The sequence below is a fragment of the Pseudorca crassidens genome, chromosome X (genome assembly GCF_039906515.1).
Source record: "Pseudorca crassidens isolate mPseCra1 chromosome X, mPseCra1.hap1, whole genome shotgun sequence".
In the NCBI taxonomy this organism is placed as follows: domain Eukaryota; kingdom Metazoa; phylum Chordata; class Mammalia; order Artiodactyla; family Delphinidae; genus Pseudorca; species Pseudorca crassidens.
This window is the reverse complement of record NC_090317.1, coordinates 56,671,923-56,691,135: the sequence shown is the minus strand read 5'-3', so window position 1 is coordinate 56,691,135 and position 19,213 is coordinate 56,671,923. Positions and strand designations below refer to the sequence as shown.

General features: G+C 39.7%; 1 pseudogene; it reads left to right on the top strand.

Moving 5' to 3' along the window:
• Window positions 1–1,197: 1,197 nt before the first annotated feature.
• The window catches only part of LOC137216634 (uncharacterized), a 65,619-nt pseudogene continuing 47,603 nt past the window's right edge, over window positions 1,198–19,213 (top strand).

Genomic DNA, 19,213 nt, shown 5'->3' with positions numbered 1-19,213 from the left:
CAGCTCGTGGACATTCTTCTGATTGGTTGGTGGTGAGGTAAGTGAGAGTCAGCATCATCAGCCTTCTGGTTCCAACTGGTCTAGGGTCCATGTGCTTGTGGGCAGCATGCTGTTAACTTCTCCCACCTGGTGGGGGTTTCAGTATCTGCAAAACAGCTCAAAGATATTGTTATGTATATCCCATGAGGGGGAACCAGGACCCTATCCCAAGGCTGCACTATCTTTTCTTGACTGTTACTTGTCTCTGCATCCCCTCCCTTCCCTAATTAGCAACTGTTTGAATCTGCCAGTTTGAACTCAGGGAAAGTCATGGAGACTGAAGGAAGCCTATTTCTTGTAATCAACAAATAGGAGACACAGAAAGGCTTTTGTGCTCAGGAGCCCCATAGGGTCCCACTTGGTTTTACTTGGTGGTGACTCATCTAGAGTGTGAGAAAGCTGGTTTTCCAGATTAACTAAATCTGGAGTGAACATAGTTTCCCATTCAATCCTGGTCTTTTTACAAGGGGTCCCAGTTCAGCCTATTAATATACATAGAGTTAAAAGCTAGTTAGGTGAAATAAACATCTGAAGGAAGACCAGAATTTTCTTTAAAAACAATCTGAAGTCAATTGTAATAATCATGAACACATTCATCAGATTTTTGTGTACAAGGCCGAATTTTGTTCCAATCATCAGGCTTTGGAAAAGCCCTAGGAATTGCTCAATGAATTCACTTAGCGATTGCTTGAGCCTGATCATATAAGTTAGTGGGCTGATCTCCTGGTTGTAATTCTAGAGACCTTTCAGGATTTTCCCAATTAGTGGGTTTTATTCAATGCTGGGCTTGGCCTTCATCGGCTAGCATATGAACTAGCTGTCATAAGCTGGAAAACCAGGCTTATAAGTTTTAATCACTATATTAAATTCCTCAGCAAACCTGTGAGAATCTTTGGTTATTTTTTTTTCCTTTGGTTACTTTGAGAAAACCTTTGACTATGGCTCACAGTTCAGGTTTAGACCAGGGAATATAAGAAATTAAGATTTTAGCTTCTGAATTCTTAAAAGGCTTAATCTTAAAAGGACATGCTCTGACAAGTTCAGAGGAAAAGGGAATGAGGAGAACTTCAGAGAAAAGGGGAAGTTAGGTGAGAGAATTCATATGGGGGAATTGAGGGTATAGGGGAGCTGTAGGCCGAATAGAAGGGAAGGATGAAGATGGTGCCAGAAGTGGAGTCTGGCCATGAGGAGCTGAGGAAGAGAGATAAGATGGTGTCAGAAGTAGAGCCTGAGACAAAGAAGCTAGAGCCTAAGTAAGTCTTCAGGAGACATTATATCTTTCTTTAATTGTTTGTTAGCCTCAGTTAATCTTAAAATCTTATTTTGTAGAGAGGCAATTTTAGACTCCTTATAACATTGGGAAGCCTTAAAATACTAACAGAAATAAGCATTCCACTCAGTTCTGGGGATTTTTTTAATATTGTAGTCCAATTCAGTTTTAAGAAAATTAAGATTGAGGATTTCAAAAGTTCTTCATAATCTCCATTGATTTTCTAAATTACCTTTGGTCAGGTTGGTCCAAGTAGTTAGAAATGCACATGACAAAGGACCATGATTTTTAAACGTAATATTGGCCAGAATCCCTGTGGGTTGGGGCACCCTCAAAATACTTAGATAACTGGGATTCCATTTATAAGAGGTTTTTCCTCTAGACTAAAGAACAATTTTCAAACAACTTAAACAGTGTACGGTACAAATAGCTCAATTCTAACAACTAACAAGCCAATCCCAGCCAGTACTAAGAAGACAGCTTGATTCTGAGGAGGAGCCAGGCTGAAGGGTTTTTTTTTGTTTTTGTTTTTGTTTTTGTTTTTTGCCAATCTCCAGAGATAGGTTTTCCAAAGGAATAGGCTGAAAGTCTAAAAAACTGGCACAGTTTCATCTGAAGCAGTTCATTCCCAAAGGAATTGGGTCAAAGACATTTTCAGCCAGCTTTGGTTGAGACAGAGCTCAAAATCAGACTGAAGTGCCAAAAAACGATTCATATACAGAACAAGGTCTTAATCAGAAAAGCAAAACCTTAAAATGGATCCTGAATAAAACCTGGGGACCTTTTAGCACAAAGAGTGTGTGAGTTTGGATCTAGGATAAAGACATAACTTCAAACTATGTGGTCATCAAGAAAACAGTGAGCAACAATGGGCTCGATTATAACTCAGTTGTACCTCAAATGGGTACTGCACCTATTTGCTCACCATCCCCAGATCCATCAGAGGGTCTTCTCTGGTCCCTGTCCAGGCCACCAAAATGTTGACCTGAAATATATATTGTGGCAGATATTTCTGTAGCAAAGATGAGTTTATTCAGGATCAGCAGAGGATTGCAATATGGGGTCTGCAACCATGGTGAACCACATACAAGTCCCCACACAACAAGGGAGGGCATTTTCTTTTTGTAGAGTGGAAATAAAAGTTGGAAGGGCTATCATAAACAAAGATGCCATGACTTTTCATTGGCTGAGTCCTTGCCAGGAAAGAAGAGGAGTGTTTCTTCTTCCTGTGGGTTTTGCTTTCATCACAGGACATAAGAACTCTCCCTTCTGGTCTCCCAACTCTTTTCATTTGAGGTTTCTGTTTGTTAATTTTTTACAACTTGAAAATAAATTATATTCTGTTCTTGTTGGATAGTGTTTTATAATGGCCAATTAATTCTAGCTGTTTGATAATGTTCAGGTCTTCTACACACTTACTGATTTCTGTTTACATGTTGTATCAGTAACTGAAAGAAAGGTGATGGAGTCTCCAAATATAATTGTGGATTTGTCTATTTCTCCTTTCAGTTCCATCCATTTGTCTCATATATTTTGAAGTTTTGATGTTAGGTGCATGACCATTTAGGATTCAATTTTCTTTTAATGAATTGACCTGTTTATCATTGTTTAATGTTTTCTTTAGCCTTGATACTATTCCTCATATTAATATAGCTATTCCAGCTAACTTTGGGATAATGTTTTAATGGTGTATTTTTCTCCATCGTTTTATGTTTAACCTACTATAGCTTTATATTTAAAGTGAGTTTCTTGTAGCCAGCATAGAGTTGGGTATTGGTCATTTTTAAATCAAATTTGATAATCTCTTATAACCAGTGTGATTAGACAATTCATATTTAATGTGCCTAGTGATACATTTTTCCCTAGTTGTTCCATCTGTTCTTTGTTTCCTTTATTTTCTTGACTTCTCTTGGTGTTAATCAACATTTTGGGATTTCACTATATCTCTTCTATTGATTAGTTCTTTTATTTTGCTTTTAAAATAATTGGTTTTAGTGGTTACAATTGGGTCTACAAAATACTTCTTTAATTAATCAGAGCCTAACTTTAAATAACCTTATATAGTTTCAAGTGCATTATTAGAAACTTAAAATGGAAAATTCTCAATTCCCCCCACATCTGTGCTATTATTGTCATACTTTTTACTTTTATATATACTATAAACAATAAAAAGCATTGCTATTATTTTTGCTTCAGACTATATATTTAGACTTTTAGAGCAATAAAAAAGACAAAAATGAATTTTATTTATTTTTAATAAAAATTATTTTGATACACATATACATAGTGAAATGATTATTACAGTCAGGCTAATTAACATATCCACCTCCTCACATAGTTATATTTTTTGTGTGTGTGGTGAGAGCAACTGAAATTTATTCTCTTGGCAAATGTCTAGATTATAGTTAATAATACAGTACAGTAGTATTTGATCAGCATCTCCTCTTTTCCCCCACCTCCCCACTCTGCTTCTATGAATCTGACTTTTTTAGATTCCACGTATAAGTGAGATCATACAGTATTTTTCTTTCTGTGTCTGGCTTATTTCACTGTTCCTATTCCAATTTGCACCATGGAATGGTACACCAATCAACAGTCAGGTAGATCAGTATAAACATGGGAGCCATCTCATTCTTGATAGAGTCCTAAACAAAGGCCCTGGCAGTTTTATGGATTCTGGTGTTGGGGAGAGGGTGCAATATTGTGATTTATAAGAAATATATATTTGGTCCTTTAGATCAGAGGTCCCCAACCCCTGGGCCATGGACTGGTACTGGTCTGTGGCCTTTTAGGAACCATGTCACACAGCAGGAGGTGAGCAGTGAACAAACCAGCGAAGCTTCATCTGCCACTCCCCATTGCTCTCCAATGCTCACATTACTACCTGCACCATCCCCTCTCTCCCCCGGTCTGTGGAAAAATTGTCTTCCACGAAACTGGTTCCTGGTGCCAAAACGGTTCGGGACCACCACTTTAAATGACCAAAATATATTTCTCATATTTGGTCTTTATCCACAGTTCCTGGCTCACAGATCCCAAAATCCTTTGAATTTCCTAAGTGTTGAGAGGAGTGAATAAAAGTGTCCTGTGTTACATGAATGAGGTGACTTTTAGAAGCATCTAAAAATGGTGGCTCATTGCCAGGAGAACCAACCAAGTGATTAGAAGGTTGGAACTTTCAGTCTCATTGCTGATTTCTGAGGGGAGAGAGGCTGGAGGTTGAATCAATCACTACTGGCCAATGATTAGTCAATTGTGACTATGTAATGAAACCTCTATAAAAACCCAAAAGGACAGCTTTTTGTTCCTTATCAGAGAGCTTCCATGTGGGAGAAGCAGGGTGCTTCTTTGTGCCACTGTGTCAGGGCCCCAAGCTCCACAAGGACAGAAGCTCCTTTGTTCAGGACCTCACCCTATGTATCTCTTTATCTGGTCATTGATTCATATCCTTTAAAATCCTTTTATAATAAATTAGTAATCTAGTGAGTAAACAGTTTTCCTGAGTTCTATGAGCTGTTCTGGCCAATTAATTTAACCTGAGGAGGGGGTTAGGAGAACCTCTGACTTATAGCCAGTTGGTCAGAAGTACAGGTAACAACCTAGACTTGTGATTAGCATTCTGTGTTGGAAGGGGTCACTGGAACCTCCAATTTACATCCAGTCAGTCAGAAACACAATAACAACTTGGGCTTGAGACTGGCACCTGAAGTGGAGAGTGGTCTTGTAGGATTGAGCCCACACATGTTGGAATTGGGTCCAGGGTCAGGGGAGAGGCCTGGGTACTGGGTGAGAGTATGGAAGTGTCCTCAAGGTTTCTTCCTCTTTCCCCCATAAGAAGGTCTCTGCAGAGATGTGTAAAGAGGAACTATGCCCATGGCCTCAGATAAAGAGACCTAAGAATGAAAGTGCTGGGACTAGGAATGTAAATATTTGAGGAGCATGACCTGCCAGAGAAGCTTGAGTCCTAGACTGCAACTTCCTTCACAGGCTGCTATGCATTGGCTGTGTCCCTTGTCTGGCATGGGGAGGGCATCTTCCCCCATGAGGCTTGCCAAGGAAGGCCTTTGTAATTGCTTGTGGTCAGGCATAAAAAAATCACACATAGATTTTTAACCAGCAGCTGGACTCCTTAACTCTACTGTTGTATTTTTTATGACATGAGCAAGAAACTTAGGCTACTCCATCATGAAACTGAATAAGTTAGACTTTGAGGTGCTGTGACAATAACCAGGTGATTAGTCAGAGACAACAGCAGACTAAGGCTATGATCAAGACCACTCCAAGCAGGATGATCAGGCCTGCCTGGAGGATTGAACATAACCATGAATTTCAGTTGCTTAGCCAGGAAAAAATATTTCATAACTTATCATTAGGGTCTAATTTAGAGAGACAGGAGGAGGTTTTTACCTTTCTTTTTCAAAATTGAAGTATATTTGATTTACAATGCTGTATTAGTCTCAGGTGTACAACATAGTGATTTGATATTTTTATAGTTTGTACTCCACTTAAAGTTATTACAAAATATTAGCTACATTCCTTGTGCTGTACATTTTGTATCTCATTTATTTTATACCTAGTAGTTTGTACCTCTTAACCCCCTTCTCTTAACTCTCCCCCACTCCGCTTTCCTCTCCCTGCTGGTAACCATTAGTTTTTTCTCTATATCTAGGAGTCTTCTTCTTTTATATGCACTATTTAGTTTTATTTTTTAGATTCCACATTTAAGTGAAAACGTAGAATATCTGTTGTTCTCTGTCTGACTTATTTCACTAAGTGTAATACACTCCAGGTCCACCTATGTTGCTGCAAATGACAAAATTTCATTATTATTTATTATTATTTATGGCTGAGTAATATTCCATTGTGTATGTGTATATATGTATATATATGCCACATCTTCTTTATCCATTCATCTGTTTATGGACAGCTGGGTTGTTTCCATATCCTGGCAATTGTAAATAATGTTGCTATACTGTTACGAACATTGGGGTACATATATCTTTTCAAAGTGTTTTCATTTTCTTAAGATATATACCTAGGAGTGGAGTTGCTGGATCATATTGTAGTTCTATTTTTAATTTTTTAAAGAACCTCCATACTGTTTCCTCAGGAGGCTTTTTCTTTAAGTTTTTGTATAAATCTTTTTTATTTTTACCTGGCCTGAGGTATCAATTTAGGTACAGCACAGCTGACCCGAATGACTTCCAGTGGTGAAGCAATGTAATGATAATCAGGGTACATACATAAGAAGCATAATCCCAGAGGACACATTTGGTATCCCTGAAAACAAAGAGTTTACATTGTTAGGTCATTCTGAACTAGACATATATTCATCAGACAGTCACGTTAACAAGGCCTTCAATGTGACTTTCCAGTATGGGGGTCTCTTGCTGTGGGATTCCCTGTCTAGTCCATATCATTTAGTTTAGTATTTGGTTTAAGAAGGACTGCCTGAAGCAGTCAGTTTTAAACAGTTTTATTTGTCTGTGACATCAGTGTATCTGCCACACAAATGTGGATGACATATAGAGATATTTCATGTGGAAATCGCAGGAGCTGAGGCCATCCTCTGTTGTCTCATTGTTAACATTGTCAGGTGTGATCATAGGCTCAGCAGTCAGTCTGAAGAAGCAGTCAGTCTGCAGCTTGGAAAGATAACACAGAGAGTTGTTTTTAAAAGGAGGGGAACTCTTTCAGGAGTAGTTCTGAAACATAAAGATTATTAATGCCCTCTACCACCCCTGTGTTTTCCTAGGTGTTAGGGATTTAGTTTGTGGTTTTCATTATCAGTGTGTCCCATATTACATTTTAAATCATTCCTCAGTTTTATCTAGACATTTTGTTCCGAAGGATTGCATGCAAGAGGAACAAAAGTATTTTTACAGAAAAATATTTTTATAATGTAATCATAAAACACATCATGTTTAAGAATTGGTTAGAACAAAATCCTGAATTTTCAAAAGATTTCAAAAATGTGTTTATATAATTCCCCAACCCTTGTTGTTTAATAGCTATTTCAATCTCCCATTTACTTGAGTCTTTGAAAAGGAGTCAAAGGGAATAGAAGGCTCTTGCAGCATCTTCCACAGTGACCAAGGTGTGAATAACTATAAAAGAAGAGTATACAATCGAAGGAAGAGAGCAGACAGTCTGGTCAAACATAAGGAGCAAATGAGAAGTACCCTTTTGGGGAACTGCTTGCCTGAGATGTTTAGTCTAGACTGGGGCTGTCTTGTCCCCTCCCGTCAGTTGCTTAAGCCTGTCTTTTAATAGTCCATTAGAACACTCAACCACACTTGCAGCTTGGGGCTGATATAGAGCATGGATATTCCATAGTATGTCTCATGATTGGGTCCACCAATATGTAGCTTGGTCCACAAATTCAGGCTGTTATCTGATGCAATATGCTCAGGAAATCTAAACAGGAGACCAATGTGGTCTCATAGGGCCTGGATAGTGTGGTCTGAGTCAATGGAACACTTGGAGATAGAAAGGCCAAACCTGGTGAAATTATCAACTGCAGAAAAACCATCTGGATGGCATGAGAGGCCCAATATGATCTACCTACCAAGAAAGTCCTGGTCTGTTGGGTGGTATTTTGAGCTTTGGCCAGGCTCTGGCAGGCAGGGTAGCTATTCATGCTGCTTTGGCAACTTCTGATGATAGTGGCAGTCCATATGTACAGGTCTAGTAAGATGGTGTCTGACTTTTTATGGACTGTCGTCTTATGGGTCTAGGAAGTAGCTGTACATCCGATTGCTCTGGGACAGAGGACAGGCCAATCTCTACATTTAACTATCAAACACAGTCTGCTTGTTGGTTATGGTCTCCCTTTTCAGCATAATGTTCTCTCTGGTAAAAAGCTTATTTGGGGTCAGAGAGAATTTTTATCCAAATGCCTTATCCTCATAGGGGGGCTTATTTTATGTCAGTCTAAGGCTTTCCTATGGTCCAATCAAACGGTGAGGTTATTAGTTATAGCCTATGAATCAGGAAGGCTTACAGTCTTCTATATGCCCCTTTATAATGGCCCTAAGTACAGCAATTCCTATCAGAGCTTGGAGGCAAAGGCTAGCAGAGGTGCACAGAAACATCAACATCAATAATACATCCAGTAATGGGGACTATAATGGTGGAGGTTTGTAGGGACCCAAAGGGACATACCTATAGTCAGACTTGGGTTACAGTGGCATCATATCCCAAACTAGAGAACATTATTTTGCTTTTCCCTCTTCTTAGTGCCAGGCATTGCAGGGATAACAGTCATCTAAGCACCAGTACCTAAAAGCTCAAGAAGTATATTTTCTTTTTATATTGAACTCAAATCTTGACATAGGTCCTCCAGTTCTTCCTGAGTGCAGAGAGACATCAGTCTAACTCCTAGCCTTGTTTATTTTTAAAAGCTGAAATGTGTGGATAAATGATAGTGAGGCACTCCAAGCTATCCCTAGGCCCACAGGGAAGGGCAGAAGGAACCAAATCTTTTTCAGTCACAGGGGCTGCTCATCAGAGTTTGGTCTTGCATTTTATGGGGCTGCAGAGGGAGTGAAGAGCCTGGTGGAGCAGCCAGCAGGGATGGACATCAATTTTTTGTTTGGAACTCCCAGGGGTTTCCTGAGATGGGACATGCATCTTCTGTTGCCTTGGCATCAGCGCTCCTGGGTCTTAGGCCTTCAGATTCAGACTGAATTACACCACCAGTTTTCCTAGTCCTCCAATTTGCAGATTATCTCTCTCTCTCTCTCTTTCATACACACACCCACACATACACACACACTCAGGTCCAAATTCATCCTGTGGTTATTACCCCTGTTCTGGAAAGCATAATTGGAAGAGACATCCTAAGCAACTGGCAGAAGCCTTATATTGGTTCCATAATTGTAGAGTGAGGATTATTATGGTGGGAAAGGCCAAGTGGAAACCACTAGAACTGCTTCTACCTATGAAAATAGTAAATCAAAAGCAATACCTCATTCTTTGAGTCATTGCAGAGATTAATGCCACCATCAAGGACTTGAAAAATGCAGGGGTGGTGATTCCCACCTTATCCTCATTCAACTTCCATATTTGGCTTTTGCAGAAAACAGTTGGCTCTTGGGGAATGAAGGTAGATTATCATAAGCTTAACCAGGTGGTGACTCCAATTTTAGCTGCTATACTATACGTAGATTCATTTCTTGGGAAAATTCACACATCCACTTGTACTTGGTATGCAGCTATTGAGTTGATAAATTTTTTCCCCTTATCTGTTGGTAAAGACTACCAGAAGAAGTATGATTTCAATTAGCAAGACAAACAATATAACTTGACTGTCCTACCCTAGGTGTATATCAATTCTCCAGGCCTAAGTCATAATTTAGTACATAGAGATCATTTTTTGCCTTTCCTGTCCACAAGACATCACACTAGTCCATTTAATTGATGAAATTATGCTGATTGGAGCTAGTGAGCAGGAAGTAGCACCTACTTTAGACTTATTGCCAATGTATTTGCATGTCAGAGGGTAGGAAATATATTCTATGAAGATTCAGAAGTCTTCTATCTCAGTCAGATTTCTAGGAGTCCAGTGTTATGAAGCATGTCAAGATATCCCTTCTAAGGTGAAAAGCAATTTGTTGCATCTGACCCTTGCTACAACCTAAGAGGAGGTACAGTGCCTAATGAGCCTCTTTGGATTTTGAAGGGAACATATTTTCTGTTTGGATGTAATACTTCAACCCCTTTACCATGTGACCCCAAAAGCTGCTAGTTTTGAGTGAGTCCTAGAACAAGAGAAGGCTCTAATGTCCAGGCTGCCATGCAAGCTGCTCTGCCACATGGGCTATATGATCCAGCAGATTCAATGGTGCTTGAAGTGGCAGTGGCAGAAAGTGATGCTTTTTGGACCTTTTGCAGTTCCCTATAGGTAAATCACAGTGCAGGCTCTTAAGATTTTGAAGCAAAGTCCTGTCATTTTCTGTGGATAATTACTTTCAAAAACCATTGAGAAATAGCTTTGGGCTTGCTACTGGGCCTTAATACAGGCTGAATGCTTAAGCACAGTCCATCAAGTTACCATGTACCTCAACTGTCTATCATGAACTGGGTGTGTCTGATGCACCAAGCCATAAAATTGGGCATGCACAGCAGTCCTCCACTATCAAATAGAAGTGGTGTATATGAGATTGGGCTTGAGCAGGCCCTGAAGGAAAATGCAAGTCACTTGAATTGGTCCACATGCTCATGGTCCTTACCCCTGCTACACTACCTTCTCTTTCTCATCCTGTACCTACTGCCTCATGGGGCTTTTCTTACAATCAGTTAACAGAGGAAGAGAAGATGCAGTTCTCTTTTACAGATAATTCTGTGTTATATGCAGGCAATACCTGTAAATGGATGGCTGCAACACTACAGCCTCTTTCTGGGACATTTCTGAAGGAATGTGGTAAAAGAAATTCTTCCAGTGGGCAGAACTTTTATATGTACCTAGCTGTTCATCTTCCATGGAAGGAGAAATGGACAGATGAGCAACTATATACCTATTCAAGGGCTGTGGCCCATGGGTTGCCTGGATGGTCAGGGCCATGGAAAAATAATCATTGAGTAATTGGTGACAAGGAGGTCTGGGTAAGAGGTATGTGGATTGACCTCTCTGAATGGATGAAAAACATGAAGATATTTGTGTTGCATGCGAATGCTCACCAAGGGGAGTCCTCATCAGAGGAGTATTTTAATAATCAAGTGGATGGGATGACCTTTTCTGTAGAATCCAGCCAACTTTTTCCCCCATCCACCCATGGCATGGCCCAATGAGCTCATGAACAAAGTGGCCATAGCGGCAGTTATGTAGGTTATGTATGGGCTCTACAACACAGCTTCCACTCACCAAGCAAACCTGGCGATAGTCACTGCTGAGTGCCAAATCTGCTGATGTTGGAGACCAGCACCGAATCCCCAACATGGCACCATTGTCTATGGTAATCATCTAGCTACCTAGTGGCAATTTAATTACATTGGGGTGCTTCCAAATTGGTGTTGTTTCATTTTTACTGGAATAGATACTTACTCTAGATACAGATTTGCCTTTCTGGCATGCAGTGCTTTTGCTACCATCTTTGGACTTACAGACATTTTTTTTTTTTTGGCTGCATCAGGTCTTCGTTGCTGCATGTGGGCTTTCTCTAGTTGCAGTGAGCGGGGGCTACTCTTCGCTGTGGTGTGCGGGTTTCTCAGTGCGATGACATCTCTTGTTGAGGAGCATGGGCTCTAGGTGTGTGGGCTTCAGTAGTTGTGGCACGTGGGCTCTAGAACACAGGCTCAGTAGTTGTGGCGCATGGGCTTAGTTCCTCTGTGGCATGTGGGATCTTCCTGGACCAGGGCTTGAACCCGTGTCCCCTGCATTAGCAGTCGGATACTTAATCACTGCACCACCAGGGAAGCCCTTACACAATGTTTTACCCACAGTCATGTTGTTCCACATAGCATTGCTTCTGATCAAAGACCTTACTTTACAGCAAATATAGGTGGCAATGAGGACATGCTCATGGAATTCACTGATCTTGCCATGTTCTCCATCGTCTTGAAGCACCTGTCTTGATTGGATGATGAATGACCCTTTGAGGACTCAGTTATAAGGCCTGCTAGGTGGCAAGACCTTGTAGGGTTGGGACAAATTTCTTCAGGGGGTCTGTATATGCTCTGAATCATTATTCAATATGTGATGTTATTTCTCCCATAGCTATGATTCAAGCCAGGAATCAAGGAGTGGAAATGGATGTCTTACCACTCACTATTACCCATATTTATGAACTGTCATATTTTTTTCTTTCTGTTCCTGTGAACTTATGCTCTGCTGGCCTAGAGGTCTTAGTTCCAAAAGGAGAAATGATTCCACCAGGAAACACAACAATGATTTCATTGAACTGGAGGTTAAGATTGTTTCACAGCCACTTTGGGCTCCTCATGTGTCTGAAACAACAGCAAAGAAATGAGTTACTTTGGTAACTGTATTGACTGATGCTGATTACCAGGGGAAAATTGGACTACTACTCCACAAGTAGATGTATAGAAGAGTATGTCTGGAATACAGAGGAACCTTTAGGGCACATTACCATGCCCTGTGATTAAAGTCAATGGAAATCTACAATAACCCAATTTAGGCAGGACTACTAATGGCCCAGATCCTTCAGGAATGAAAATTTAGGTCACCTGTTTGGATAAGAAAACCACTTGTAGTGTTTACTAAGCACAAAGGGAATACATAATAGATAGTGGAGGAAGGTAGTTTTATTTTATTTTTTGGAAGAAGATTGTTTTAAATACTAGATACAACCATGTGACCAGTAACAGAATCAAGGACTATAATTGTCATGAGCATTACTTCTTAATATGTATGAATATGTATATATATCACAAATATCATTGTTTTCTTCCTTATCTTATTCCCTCATCATAGAACATAAACTGTATTGACTTTTAATCACACAGCATTTAAGTACTGTTGACTTTATCCTAGTGTTCTAGTTAACAGGATATCAGGATATCAAAGAGAAGAGAGGATATCACTAAAGAAATTTGTCATTTTCTGGGGAAGGAGTAGTGTAATGTATTTTTGATTATACTCAGGATTTTTTTTTATCACATTAGGCAGCTGTACCACCTTGTTATTGTTTCTATTTGGGAATTAAGCATCGTTTTAGGAGATGTGTATGGATGCTAAGTTGACAACAGTATTACTTGTGATGGTTAACTTTATGTGTCAACTTGGCTAGGTCATGGTACCCAGATATTTGGTTAAACACTAATCTAGATATTGCTGTGAAAGTGTTTTTTAAAATTTTCTTTCTTTCTTTCTTTCTTTCTTTCTTTCTTTCTTTCTTTCTTTCTTTCTTTCTTTCTTTCTTTTCTTTCTTTCTTTCTTCTTTCTCTTTCTTTCGGCTGTGCTGTGTGGCTTGTGGGATCTTACTTCCCTTACCAGGGATTAAACCTGGACCCCCTGCAGTGGAAGCATGGAGTCCTAGCCACTGGACTGTCAAGGAATTCCTGAAAGCATTTTTTATTTTTATTTTTTTTTTTGTGGTACGTGGGCCTCTCACTGTTGTGGCCTCTCCTGTTGCAGGGCACAGGTTCCGGACGTGCAGGCTCAGTGGCCATGGCTCACAGGCCCAGCCGCTCCGCGGCATGTGGGATCTTCCCAGACCGGGGCACGAACCCGTGTCCCCTGCATCGGCAGGCGGACTCTCAACCACTGCACCACCAGGGAAGCCCCTGAAAGCATTTTTAAAATGAGGTTACTACTTAAATCAGTTGACTTTGAGTAAGTCAGATTGCCCTCCATAATGTGGGTAGATCTCATCCAGTCATTGAAGGCCTTAAGAAATAAGAGACTGACATTACCCAAAGAAGTGAGAAATCTGCCTTTAAATTGTCTTTGGACTGAAGCTGCAAAATTAACTCTTTCCTGGGCCTACACTCTGCTAGTCTCCCCTGCATATTTTTAACTTGCCAGCATCCACAACTGTGTGAATGAAGTCCTTAAAAATCTCTCTCTCCCTCTCTCCCTATATATAATATATATATTTAATATATATAAATATATACTATATATTATATATATAATAGAATATATATTCTATAATATATAGTATATATTCTGTAGTACATAGTATACATATAAAATATATGTTATATATTTTATAATATATATATTTCTTTTTTTTACTCCCCTAGGGAACCCTGATCAATACACAGTCACACTGGTAAAAAGTCATAAGTACTATTGGGGAAGGCTGGGAGAAAGATTACCAACATTAAGTTTTTGACACTGTATCAGAATCCTTCCTTTACGGAAGCCAGCTTCCTCTTCATCCAAGGAGTTTGGGGGCTGTAAACTGTCTCAAGTCTGGGAATTTGTTTAGGGGTTCCCTCACAAATTTATTTCTCATAGTCATGGTGAGAAGATGTGTCCTCTACATCCTTCCAGGTTGTGTCAGCAGATCCTAAATGACAAATGCACACTAACATTCCTTTCTCCCAAAGCCTTTGAATCCCTTCTTCTATAATATACCAAAGCAAGTCTTTTTTCAACTGCATTTAGTGCAGTTTACCTTTTTGTCCATGTTGCAGCTGATGAACCAAACTGTTAGAGCCCTCTCTAACTCCAGAGCTGTAATATTAAATCCAGAATCTCTGCTTAGTGGGCTCATATTAGTAAATTTGGCCTTATCCAACTTTATGTTCCTTCCACTGTTATCCTACATCCATAATATTCATTCCCACACAGATTCCCTAAATTTTTATTCATCAGTGTCAGAAAAAATCATGTAGTTCTTTTGGTTGTGTGCCTCATGAGTCACATTTTGTACCTCATACTTCCTCATATTTAGGGGCCTGCTGTGACTTGAGTCTAGTTATATGTCTAAAAACAAAGAAGTATGGTAGGTGAGGGTCCTGAGGAGAATCGGCTCTCTCTTGCAAGGTAACTAACTCTGTGTTGGCCATTATAGTTTGGCAGGCAAAGCAGGTTTAATCTCATCAGATGTGGCAGGAACAGCTGCTTCTACTGGCAAAGAAGACTCATAATTTAGGGGTCCATTATCCCCAGCTTTACTAGAATTTTCTATTATGTCCCTATTCCAATTTTCTGTGTCTCATTCCTTCCCATTCTATGCCCTTGCTTTGACAGTAGACACCCTGTGAGGTTGTAAATTCAACTTGTATTGTAATTCAGCAATTCATAGGGTGAGACTCTGAGTCTGATCTTTAGCAATCTCAGCTCTGAAGCTACAGTAGATAAAGCTTTCTTTCAAGGAAAACCTAAAAACTTTCAAGTCATTTATGTGTAACTTGAACTGGGAAATTGAATCCTTGAGCTCATCCTCTTCTTTCTCTACTTTGCCAAGGGCAATTAGGAGAATCCAGCCAATCTCATTCTTCATCATTTAGATCCTTGTTTGATTACGAATATCTGTTGGTGATATATATTTATTTTGAAGAATTGGCCCAGGCAATTGTGGGAGCTCTAATGTCTGAAATCTGCAGGGAAGGCCAGCAGCCTGGAGACCCTGGGAAGTGTTGATTTTGCAGCTCTATTCTGAAGTCAGTCTGGAGACAGAATTCCCTCTTCCTCAGGGAACCTCAGTCTTTTTCTCTTTAGTTCTTCAACTGATTGGATGAGGCTCAATCACTTTGTGTAGGGTAAACTGCTTTACTCAATGTATACTGATTTAAATATTAATCTCATCTTAAAAATATCTTCACAGAGACATCTAGACTGATGTTTGACCAAATATCTCGGTAGTGGCCTATCACAGTTGACACATAAAATTAACCATCACACACAGTGTCTCACCTGCCCATATTTTGTCTTAGGAAAGTTGTCAAATATTCTAGCTGAACTCTTCTTACCAGTGTCTGCTTTCATCTCCTTCAGGTGAGGACATGATAACCTCTCTCCCTTTCTCTCTAGGTTTTGTCTCTCCTTTAATTTTGGTGCGGGTAGCTCCTCTGCAACTTCAGCTTCTTGGTAGGTTTGAAAAAAATTCATGAATTTAAGTTAATACAGCTCATGTTGGGAGCAATGCTTGTTCTAACTCCCTATATCCTGAGAGGAACTAAGATGTCAACACTATATGTAAAAATCCATTTATGTTTCTATGTATACTTGTCTGTTGCTTCCACTTGCAGCATAAGACTCTGAGACAGGAAGACAAGAGTACAGTCATTTTGGGAAAGGACTGGAGAACAGCCTTGGGAAAAACAGGCCTTGCAAGCTAAAGAACAAAGGTACTGGGGATCTGAGTCCTAGAGACAAAAAACAGGCTGGCAGGAATAAAAGATTATCTTTGTTACACTGAGTATACCTAGTTGCCACAAGGCAAGAAACTCAACTATAAATTTTAACCCTATCTGTTCCTGTGCTTTCTTACAGAAAATTCTCATGCATTTCTTTCCCCTCACAAAAGCACTCCCTATTCCTGATAGCCACCATGGAGCCAATTGCTACTGATCAAAAAAGTATTACAATTTCTAGAAATTATCAATGATCATGAGACAAGCCCCCCTTTTGTTATAAAAGAAACTTGCCCCTTCTACTCCGGGAGCTGACTTTTTTTTTCTGCCTTCTCCCTTGTGCACAAGCTATCTCTTTTAATAAAAAGCTTTGCTTGCCTGGACTTCCCTGGTGGTCCAGTGGGTAAGACTTCGTGCCCCCACTGCAGGAAGCCCTGGTTCAATACCCGGTCAGGGAACTAGATCCCACATGCATGCTGCAACTAAGAGTTCGCATGCTGTAGCTAAGTAGTCCTCATGATGCAAAGAAGTCTGAATGCTGTAACTAAAAGATCCCGCATACTGCAACTGAGACTTGGCACAGCCAAAAAAAATTTAAAAAAAGAAAGAAAAGAAACAAAGAACTCTTTTAAAAAATAATAATAATTTTTTAATAAAAAAATTCAAAAACTAAAGTTAAAACATTTTTTAAATTAAAAAAATTTACAAAAATAAAAATTATAAAATATATTAAAAAAGCTTTGCTTGACTAAGAGTCTTGTGGAAGTGATATTCATTTCTATTTGTTACTGGAAAGGGCCCAGTAACAACTCCATGATGTGCATTCACTGAATTTTGTTTAATTATCGTGAAAAACACTACTTGAATTTATAGACATGTTTGAGAATTTCTTTGCATATAAATCCAGAAGTTTTTCCAAACTTTGAAAATGACCTATATAGAGACACAATTTAAAATTGACAAGATAAAAGGATTATAAAAATGAAAGCTTTTTGTTGTTCTTTTTTGTTTTGTTTTTCCAACCCTTCCTTTGCCATTACTACAATTATTAGTAGGCTGGTGGGTAGAAACTAATAGCAATATCTATATATGTATTTGTATATGAAAGAATTATAACCCACCAAACAGTTGGGGAAATCCTAGAGAAAAGTCTTTCAAAATATGGGCTCTGATGCAGGTCACGTGAAGGATCAGAGATTTTATCCTACTTGTATGCTAACAATTTAGCTTGCCATAGTTCTGTCGATGTTGCCAGAATGGCACAAATTTTCTGGGTCAGAGACAAAGAACTTTATTACTCATGGCACAATAGGCAGCATGAGCTTCATGTTTTTATCAGTTCCTCTTGTCACGAAATCCCACAGGAAAGATGCAGAGAAGTGCAGGTCAATGCTACACACACAGTGGGTTTGTGTCACAGCTGAGAAACCGGGAACGTAGGAAACCCCTTGATTTTATAAGGGGGCTGCTAGAAAACTTGTCCAGTGTTAGCCCCAGAGGAACACATTATCTTTGTTGTACTGGTGAAGAAATAAACCAGCTCTCCACCCAGGAGGGAGATTCTACACCTTACAAGACTTCTTTCTATACAATCATACTTGAAATGATAGTTTAAAACAAACTATGATCTGAATGTTGTTGCCTTCCCCCATTCATATGTTGAAGTACTTCCCCTCAAGGTGATGGTATTAGGAGGCGGAGCCTTTGGAAGGTGATTATATCATGAAGATGGAGTCCTCATGAATGGGATTAATGCCCTTATAAAAGAAGCCAAAGAAAGCTCCCTTGTCCCTTCCACCATGTGAAGTTACAGTGAGAAGACCATCTATAAGGAAGCAGTATCTCACCAGACACCAAATCTACTGGCACCTTAATCTTGGACTTCCCAGCCTCCAGAACTGTGAGAAATAAGTTTCTGTTGTGTATAAGCCACCCAATTTATGGTATTTTGTTATAGCAATCAAATGGACTGACAATGCCTACACTCATGGAAACATGAGATAACATGGAGAATTGTTTCTCCATTATCCATTAGTAGGTCAGGAAATCTTTTTAGTGGGTCACAACTAGCACATTAATACATATATACACATATATATGTGTATATATGTAATTGGTCATGATGAACAATGTGTTTCTTATTGTGGGTTATTGTCACAGAAGTTTGAAAGCCACTGCCCTAGAACAGTTTAAATTGCAAAAGTTTTATTGAGCTAAGAATTCATGAAAAAATTAGGGGTCTGAAGTGTATCTTACACTGGAACTTTAATGAGATATCTGGAAAATCTTTATTAATATTTGTAACAGGAAAGAGCCAATTCTGACTCCATGTTGGATCTGTTTCTTTTACTTTAACCTTTGCTTTTCATTGCTTTTGTTATTATATTCACTGTCTATAGCTGTAAGCACACATAATGGCCTGCCACAGAAAACTCTGCCCCTCTGCCTGACTGTTAAGTGCTTTTGTTCAGGTCACAGAGAGACATTCTGACCCTGCCCACCTGTGAATGACTGCAGAAAAGAAGAAATTAACACATCCCCTCCCCGGTACAGGCCATGGGAAGAGATGTTTTGCAAGATAAATGGCCTTTTTATTTTACTTCCTCACCTCCGCCCCCTCTCTGTTCTATAAAAGGAACTGGCATCCAGGCCCCATAAGATGATTTTCTGGGGACTCTAGTCTGCCATCTTCTTCATCTGCTGGCTTTCCAAATAAAGTCTCTATCTCTTGCCTCAACACCTCATCTCCCGATTTTTTGGCCTGTCGTGCAGTAACCAGAGTGATCTTGGATTTGGTAAAAATTTTGGCTTAGCCAGCCAGGAGCCTTGCTGCTCATGGCTAGCCAGCACCAGTCAGGGAATACTGGGGCAAGGCCCTAGCAGCTGCCAGGATTAGTTGCCCTGAGGATCTTCCCTTCAAGATTCCCTGAAGCAGCACCCGCTACCCCAGCACTTGGCAGTTGAAGCAAGGAACCGACAAACTTCTACAAGTAGATGGACTCGATTTTAGAGGGTAAGTCGCTCCAGTGTGCACACTGAGAACATATCCCCCCCCCCTCAATTTGGGCTTTTCCTTTACGGGACAAGCCAGTTTGTTTGGTTGTGGTACCATGTTGGAGAGGGGAATTATTGTTG